Genomic DNA, 10,167 nt, shown 5'->3' with positions numbered 1-10,167 from the left:
AGAGATTAAAAAAAATATAATACATTTTTTTAACCCTGACACCTTTTGATGCTTGTCTCAAGTCTGGTTTCATCGTATGTTTTCGTCCTATAATAAGTTGTTGAAAATGGAATACAGATAGCAGTCTGTTAAAAGTTGTTCATCTCACTTATAAGGACCGATTATGGTATTTTGAAGATGTTATTATTTTTCTAGCTAATCCCTATCCCAATCGTCGGCACAGATTTCATATTCGTTCTGCTCCATACTACAAAACACTACACTAAATAGAATCATGTGCAAAACAGTGTAGGCGAGACCATTGATTGGCGCGCTAAAATATCCCATTGACTGGGTCAGATTAGGTGAACGTTCGTCTGTAACGCCCACAACTCACGACGTATTTATTATAAACATTTAAACTGTGGGGTTGCCAAAGGGTTTCAGTATATATACGAACTACAATGCACAGTATATTATATACATATTTTATTTGCGATCATAAAATGTACGAAGTCGTCCATTACTATGTAAATTGGGTCGATTAAAAAAAAGGCTGAAAATGTTTCTGTTGCCAAGGGTTTTTCACAAGTATAGTAGTTAGCAGAAAAGTTCACCAAACTATACATTTTACCTATTCAAAAACGTAAATGCAAATTCCACAAGGCTTGATCCAAATAGCCTTTTTATTGCCTAATAACTTGCAAGTACGAAAAAGACAGGACAGAAGTATATTTTGTCTATATGTTTTGTGTACGCACACTTTTTAAAGTTGATCATGCATTCGTTCTAAAATAAAATTTTGAACAGAAAAAAGTTAAAAGATGACATAATTGGACATGCAACCGCAATTGTTAAATCGCTTTGACGTCCGAAAAAAAAGATAATAATCAACACATGCATTCTAACTTTTAAAGCCAGTTAAATCCTTTTTTTTTTTTGCGGAAAGAACGTGCGATATCATAAAAATTGATTATTAAAACATAACGAAAACACAAGTAAAGAACGTTTACACTGAAATGCAGTCAAGTTTAGCGATTGATAATTCATTGATAACATTCTGGCGTATCACAAACAAACAACTTGTAACGTCTCATTTCATTGGCCGAACGATTTAAATACAACAACAGTTGTTGTGTGCACGTGAATTGACACAGGTGACCGACAATGGAATGTACTACGTTACTACGAACGTAAAAAACAATGATTTTTGGTCGAAATAATTAAATAAGTATTTTGTGAATTTCAAATAGTGGGGTTGAAATATTATACTAATAATTTGTGTTAAGTAATATTCTTTATGCACGCAGCACTTGTACCGCACTATGAAAATATAAGGATAAAATAAAATACATGTGCCGCTTTTATACGGATGAATGTATGAACCACTTTAATTTCTTTCATATTGACGCTAGGTTATTATCCTGACAATGTCGTAGTTACTTATGATGGATCTCATAATACTGATCCACTTCAAATTTATGATGGGTTGCACATTCCTCTTTTATTGTTTTCATGCTATAAAACGAAAATAAAGTAGCTAAGCGTTTGGTCATTCAGAAATGACGTGTCATAAACGAGCAAATTGTCCCCGAAAGATCGTACCATGTGTGCACGTGAATATAGATGTACTATGCAATGTACTATCATGGTCACCACGAAATTCAAATGAATTCAGTGAAGGCATGTTGGTGTAAAAAGGTTTGAAATGTTTCATCGGCGAAGACTTTATTTTTGCATGTGTGGAACTAAAAAATAAATAAATACTTGTGAGAAATGTCGTAGTTTATAAGGAACTATATAAATGTACTGTTTTCGATTTTAATTGGTTGAAAATTTATCCTTTAATTTCATACCGTAAGAATAGAGCTTTGCATAACATTGTTGAACTATCCGCCAAAGTAACGTGTGGCATGAAATACAAAATCATACATGTATGATAAACTTATAAACGAAATATTAAGAAACTAAGGATGACTACTGTAAAAGTATGTACAAAAATGGAGTCACCTTTTATCAATACATTTAGTGAATAACCACACTGTTTAAAACTGATTGTTTTCTATGCAACTATTTAAATATTTACAATGTATAATTTTCAACCGAGGATAGCAAAACTGTTAATTATAAATTAAGAAAGTATATCGCTGGAGTTTATAAAGTACATTTCCTTCCACTGTGCCATGGTTTGCCATCTCCATTTTTTCTCTAAACAAAGCATGGCTGGTTACATGTTCTGAATTTACTTAGAATTTCGGGATTTTTTTTTCAAAATCAAGTAAACTAAATCAGAAAAAAAATCACACTATCCTAAAACTTATGAAAGAATATAAATAATGAACATGACAGTTTATAACACAAACCCATTTACTATGAAAATCGAGCAATATCTTTAGTATGTAATTTGGTTATTTTTGTAGTTAAGTACGGTTTCATTTCAAGTACAACGTTAATTCATCAAGTCCATTGAATAAAAGATAAGGCAGGGTGAGCAACTTGACAAAAAAAAAGGCAGGATGACGATTTATGTAAAAAATCAGGATAAACGAATAAATATAGTCAGGACCTAACGGACTGAAAAATAGAAAGACAGGACAGAGATAACAACTAAAAAAAATGCAGGACAAAATGTTTCATCCAAGTCCTTCACCCCAAATCAAAATATAATGGTAGCTCCCTTAATCAAGGACCAATTGAGAGGAGACAGTTGAATTAAATATTTCGACGTGACTGTTAAGATTAAAGTTTAAAATTTTACATGCACATGTATAAAAGCTAGAATTGCCATGGGATAATCAAGAACACAATCATGTTCGGGAATACGAAGATGGAAGTTTTTAACGACCTTGACCGGCTACGTGAATACTGATCAGTCCATTCAGCTTTTTAGTACGCGTGTTCTATTTTCGCAGGTGTGAGGTCGAAGGTTTGAATTGACCAATGAAAACGATCATTCCTTAACGAGTTAATCTAATAAAGTTTGTTTGACTGATTATGTTGCACGACCTTTCACTAAGCTTGGCCGCAGTTCAGTGTAAGTATTCAATATAAATCAAAACACAAAGGTTATTCCTGATTAGTTTTTCGAATTATTTTATTTAGGCGTTGAGACCCTTTGGTGACCTCACAGTTTAAATGTCTATAATAAATACGTCGTGAGTTTTGGGCGTTACAGACGAACGTTCACCTAATCTGACCCAGTCAATGGGATATTTTAGCGCGCCAATCAATGGTCTCGGCTACACTGTTATGCACATGATTCTATGAACTTTCCAATATCTTTTTTGGATTACTTCTTTTCTACCAACCCCAAAAGAAAAAGTTTAATTGGAGTATTGCGAAGCATATAAGGAACGGATATGAATCGTACGTCGGAAATTGAACAAACCCACATGGCTGAAACTTACTGTTCGAAAGCTTCAATTACTCTTAATTAAGAAGCAATATGCGCACACCAAATTGCTGTCTACTTGAAAACAGTCTATAATTGTTAATTTGTTGTTAATTTCTGTGTCATTTGGTCTCTTGTGGAGAGTTGTCTCATTGGCAATCATACCGCATCTTCTTATCTTTATATTAAATGTAACTATTAAGTAAATACAGTTGATATACATCATCTAGGGACATAGTAATTGATTGATTGATTTATTGCTGACTGTTTTATGCCGCAAAAGCTATATCGCGCCGTGTCTAGGGAAATAAGGTACGTACATCCATGTACGGTTGTGACATGAGTGATTTTTATTTTTTTTTTTGCCTTGGTGTAGAAAGTCATAATTTTTGGGTAAATTAATTTAAAATAATATAAAAGATAATAAGTGTATGTCTTACTCGGTCATATTATAAGTATTTCATAAGCATTTTGTTCCGTCATCCACTTGGGACAAAGGCGTCATACATAGTTATTTTTTCATTACACACAACACGTGACAAAGGAAACATTCGATTTTTGATGTTGCTCCTATTCACACAAATCGTTCAAAGTATATGTATATGTTTGAAGAAAACAAGAAAATTACTGATTGTAACAAGATACTGTTACGAAGTCTCCCAAACAAATCCCCATAAGTATAACCCCCCCCCCCCCCCCCCCCCCACAAGGACTCTCCCTATTGAAATGTTATCTTATTTTCCATAAGCTTTTAACTGAACTGTTTTAGTAAATAACCGCAGTTGCACGACTAAAATCAAACAAAAACGATAAACCGAATCAGCGCCGTGAACTTGTTTATAATTGAACTCAGCTAAGTGTAAAGCTGTATTCATATTATTTCTATTCATGTAACAACATCAAATTTCTTTACAACTATTATTTAAAACCAATGAAAAATACTTCAATCAAGTTAAGAAAAGAGAACTTTCATTTTCTTTTTCAAACTTTATTACGTTTGCACCTTCATGATATTGTCCATTGATTTTTCGGTTTTTATAATAAACCATTCCTATGCAGTACACCCATACCCTCGTCGTTATGATAAATATATATTTAAAATATATTATAATCTGATCATTTAATATTTTTATGATAAAAATCAAACAACAACATTAAAAATTCTTTCAAATTAGAAATCAATTAAAAAATAAAATCTGTCAATATTGGTTTTGGTCCGTTGTCAATTTTTTTCAAAGTCTTTAGTTAACAAATCATACTTTCATGTACGAAACAAGTTTGAACCATTAAAATAAAATGGTTATGAAAAGAAAAAAAAAACATAAGTTACTCAAAGGCAATACATATATACATACTCATTTGTTATTAGTTTCTTTGCTAAACAAATAATGAATCAATACCTACGCGTACATTGATTGTAGATCATTTCAAATTTCTGTAATTTGAGAAACAAACATATTCTTAACAAAACGCTTGACCGTAAATGCTGGCAAACAAGTACCACATAGTTATTTTATGTTTTTTTGTTAAATATTTTCCAGATCTTAACATTTGACGCTTTTGTAAGAAATGTTTTTGTGAAAAAAGTATATTTTATTTTTTTATTTTCACATAAAAACTTTTTTTCAATAAAAGGACATTTTTCTAGATACAATCTATATAATTACTTGAGTCACATAGAAAGGTCTGCTCGAGTTTGATCAAATGACTTCACAATTTGGATTTTATATTCAATGACTCTGCACTTAGATTGTTGAATCCTACAACTCCACACTTAAGCATGTGGAATATGGAATCCGAAGACCATAGGGACGTTAAACCATATGATTCTTATGAGTGAGTCTCAAACAAGTCACATGTACACCAAATATCGTGCTTATGGTTCAAAAACTCATCAAATATAATTATTATTTTGTACGACAGATGATCATGACGCTCGAATCAAAACAGGTGGAAGGCCACATCTGTGGGAAGATTTCTTTTAATTATCCGACTCTAAATAACAAATAACAGCTATACAGTTTGACGTTTACTTGTTACTATAACCAAAGCTAAGGTGGCGACGCCGATGTGACATCGATCTTGGATACAAGGGTAATTCGTTGCCGGAACCGCGGTCTTCTCAACATTCTCGGGGCCTCCAAAAAGTACTTTACGTAGAAAAGAAAATTGAATACAATATATAAATATAAATTATATTAAATTAAGATTAAAGTTTCTATATCCTCTGTTTCCAATGTATTCACAATTTGTTCATTCAGTGTGTCGAGTAACTTCTTCTGTTGTAAGTTTTCGTATGTGGCTAACAGCTCCTCTCTGTCGAATTCAGAACTTTCTTTTGCTTCGGCAAATTTTCGTAAAAATCTGGTAACAGCACTACGATTGCCCGTTCTAATCGATTTGAGCTTCGGTAACTTCATTAGTCACGGCACCATAAATGTAGGAACGATTTCTTATAATTATCTGACTCATTATTTAAAAGCAATAAAACTACTTCAATCAAGTTAAGAAAAGAGAACTGTCAATTTTCTTCAAACTTTGGTACGTTCTCCCCTTTATGATTTTGTTCAATGATTTTACACCAGTATTATGAGTTTTCGGTTTTTATAATTAACCATTCCTATGCAGTACATCTTAACCCTCGTCTTTGTGATGTATAAATATTAAAAACATATTATAATCTGATCCATTATTATTTTTATAATAAAAATCAAACAAAACCATTCAAACTTCTTTCAAATTAGAAATCAATTAAAAAACATTTCTGTAAATATATATATATATATATATCGGTTTTGGTCCGTTGTCAAATTTTTCAGTCTTTAGTTAGCAAAACACTCTTTCGTGTACTTAAAAAAAGAATAATAATTAACCATTCAAATGAAAAATAGTTATGAAATAAAAATACGCAACTCAAAGGCAATACATATATACATACTCATTTAATATAAGTTTCTTTACTGAAGAAATATTGAATAGATACCTACATGTACTTTGACTGTAAATCATTTAAAATTTCTGAAATAATTGAGAAAGAAATCTATCCTAAACAAAATGCTTGACTGTAAATGCTTGCAACAAGTTCCACTAGTTATTCTATGTTTTTCGCCAAATTGATTCCAGATCTTAACATTTGACGCTTTTGTAAGAAATGTTTTTGCGAAAAAAATTATGTTTTATTTTTTTTTATTTTCACATGAAAACCTTTTCTCAATAAAAGGACATTTTTCTAGATAAAATGTATATAATTACTTCAGTCACATAGAAAGGTCTGCTCGAGTTTGATCAAATGACTTCACAATTTGGATTTTAAATTCAATGACTCTGCACTTAGGATGTTGAATCCTACGACTCCACACTTAAGCATGTGGAATATGGAATCCGAAGACCACAGGGACGTTAAACCAAACGATTCTAATGAGTGAGTCTCAAACAAGTCGCATGTATACGAAATATCGTGATTATAGTTCAAAAACTCATCAAATATCCCAGGCTTATAATTTTGTACGACAGACGACCATGACACTCGAATCAAAACAGGTGGAAGGCCACATTTGTGGGGACGATTTCTTATAGTTATCTGACTCTAAATAACAAATAACAGTAATACAGTTTGACGTTTACTTGTTACTATAACTAAAGCTAAGGTGGTGTCGCCGATGTGACGTCGACCTTGGATACAAAGGTAATTCTCGACGCTGCCGGACCAGCGGTCTTCTCAACATTCTCGGGGCCTCAAAAAAGTAATTTAGTAATACGATTAAAAGAAAATTGAAAAACAGTATATAAATTACATTAAATTAAGATTAAAGTCTCTGTATCCTCTGTTTCCGATGTATTCACAATTTGTTCATTCAGTGTGTCGAGTAACTTCTTCTGTTTTCGTATGTGGCTAACAGCTCCTCTCTGTCGAATGCAGAACTTTCTTTTGCTTCGGCAAATTTTCGTAAAAGTCTGGTAACGGCACTACGATTGCCCATCTAATCGATTTGGGCTTCGGTAACTCCATTAGTCACGGCACCATAAATGTAGGAACGATTTCTTATAATTATCTGACTCTAAATAACAAACAACAGTTATACAGTTTGACGTTTAACTGTTACTATAATTAAAGCTAAGGTGGAGTCGCCAATGTAACGTCGACCTTGGATACAAAGGTAATTCGCGACGTTGCCGGTCTCGCGGTCTTTTCAACAACATCACATACAACTTTGAAGAGCATTAAAAGTTGAAAATTCCAAAAAGATGTGCCTAATGAGGTTAAGCCAATCTATTATACCTAGGGCAAAAAACCTTAGTATTCGAATAATTTAACATCTAGATACAATCATATCTTTGAAATAACCCAAGGTAACATGTAACATCGAGACAGATAAAACAAAAAAAGATTTGCTGCAGCTACTCTTTCATGTCTCCTGGAAAGCCTTCCGGATCATTTCTGGACTAACTACTTTTACAGATAAACAAGAACAGTTGGACTTGTTGTGTTTGTTGCTAAAACTAAGATTGCAAATCCTTTTATCTCTCAAACATAAGTAAGTTACTTATCTGTTGTATTTATATGTGACTTTAGTTTTATGCTAAAAAATGTTTATAAATTATCGATTTTTGAAGTGGCTGTTTAGGGAGCTACCATTTGATTTTTATGAGGGGAGGGGGCTAGGATGAAATTTAAAAAAAAAAAGGCAGGACAGGAGTTTTGATTAAAAAAAAAAGGCAGGATGAGCAACTTGGCAAAAAAAAAAAGGCAGGATGACAATTTATGTAAAAAAAGTCAGGATAAACTAATGAAAAAAGGCAGGACCGAATAGAGTGAAAAATAAAAAGTCCGGACAGAGATTACAACTGTGGCAGACAGTATTATTATGTAATTGTTATTTTCCTTGTTTAAAACTATAAATTTCATATTTCTTTATTTAATAATTTACATGAATCTTATTCAGTACATATTTGTTAAATTGAATAGATATTGATATTTGGAATTCATTGGTAAAAGATATTTATTTATATTCTAAAGTTTAGTATTTGCATCGTCGCAAATCATTTATAACCTTCTTTGAAAATCTTATACATTTTATATAAGTGGTTTGGAATTATTATGTTGACTTGTCTGAGGACTGAAGTTCAGTGCAACCAAGGATAGCTTAACGATAAAAAAAAACCAAGGAAAGCTATGCTTTTCCAAAACTTCCCTTTAAGGTTAGTGCATCTGCCATAAGCCTTCTTAATACGGGTAATTATTGAAGTCCTTGAATGCTCCATTTCAAAAATCTCTGGATTTCATGATAAAAGTTGTACTTATTGAATAAATTATATATTGTTTTCACTGTTTTTGGTTTTCATTTACTTAGATATTTAGATAGCGCTTTTACATTTGGCATCCATTGTCTCCGTTTAAATCAGTTCACAAACTAGAACAAGCTCTGGTACGCATCCCCGAATCTCCAGCAAAATTGCTCCTGCTACACAACTAAAAAAAATGCAGGACAAAATTTTTAATCAAATGGTAGCTCCCTTACGAGTGTACCGGAGGAAATTTATGTGTGAATCAAGCGTCATGCCAAACGTACTCTAATCATTTGTTGTTTTTCATCTTTCTAAAATATATTGTCTTTGTAGAGACTTTATAACAACTTCAACAATTATAAATGGTCTACTATCATGCGGATTTTTCATGTATACCGATATTGCTAACAAAAGGTTCCCGATGAATCAGTCATACATCTGTATTTTGCAAATCTATCGGAACTTTTTGTCCTAAATGATCTTCAGCTTCGTAATTTATTTGGCCTTTTAAACTTTTTGATTCGAAGGTCACTCATGAGTCTTTTGTAGAAGAAACGCGAGACTGGAATACACAATTAAATCCTGACATCTATAATGATTTTATTATTCATTACATCAAATTCTATAAGTATGTTAATAGTTTTCATATTCTTCAAGCCTATTAAATTTTATTTTTTCGCATCTAATTTCAATTAAAATGTTTTAATTTCGGAAAATGAATATATAGATCATGAGGTATGAATTTATTTGAATATAATATACTACCAGTATTAGTCTTTATTATTGACTAAACCGTATTCTAACCAGTTTTGTGGTCTGACATATATTATAAAGCAAATTTGATTTCAATAAAATTTATACTAATGTCAGTTAACATTTAACGGTCTTATGAATAAAAACGAATGATGACTATCAACTATTGTAATATTCAGAGGGATTTCAACAACATTTAATTTATTAATGATAACGACAATTAACATTTTACTGTTTTGTGACGTCAAAACGAAAGGTTTGCTGTAGGTTAAATGTTTTATTATAAGGGGACGAAAATAAATTGAAATTTTATGATTGATATCAAAATAAAAAAAAATACCTCTGTCATGAGTTGGGTTAAAAGCATATACTGGATCTAATAAACTCAAATATTTGAGAGCAAAAGATGTGTAAACACTTAACGAGATATATGCCACTGAAGTTGTTTAGAATGTATCTCTTTAAAATTTAAAAATATATAAAAAAAAACAGGACTGTTAGTTCTGCATTTAATATACCACTGACATACATGATGGACCAAGGCGAATATAAGTAAAACACAAAATGGATATATTCGAAATAAACTATCACTTTTAAGAAGTAATTACTTGTAGTCAGTGGTTGCCCCTTACATTTTAACTCTTTAATAGTTATCAAAGGTACCAGGCTTATAATTTGATCTACATAAGACTCATCAGTGACGCTCAGATAAAAATAGTTAGAAAGCCATTAAAGTATAAAGTTGAAGAGCATTGAGG

The sequence above is a fragment of the Mytilus californianus genome, unplaced genomic scaffold (genome assembly GCF_021869535.1).
Source record: "Mytilus californianus isolate M0D057914Y unplaced genomic scaffold, xbMytCali1.0.p SCAF_1, whole genome shotgun sequence".
In the NCBI taxonomy this organism is placed as follows: domain Eukaryota; kingdom Metazoa; phylum Mollusca; class Bivalvia; order Mytilida; family Mytilidae; genus Mytilus; species Mytilus californianus.
This window is presented reverse-complemented; position numbering follows the sequence as displayed.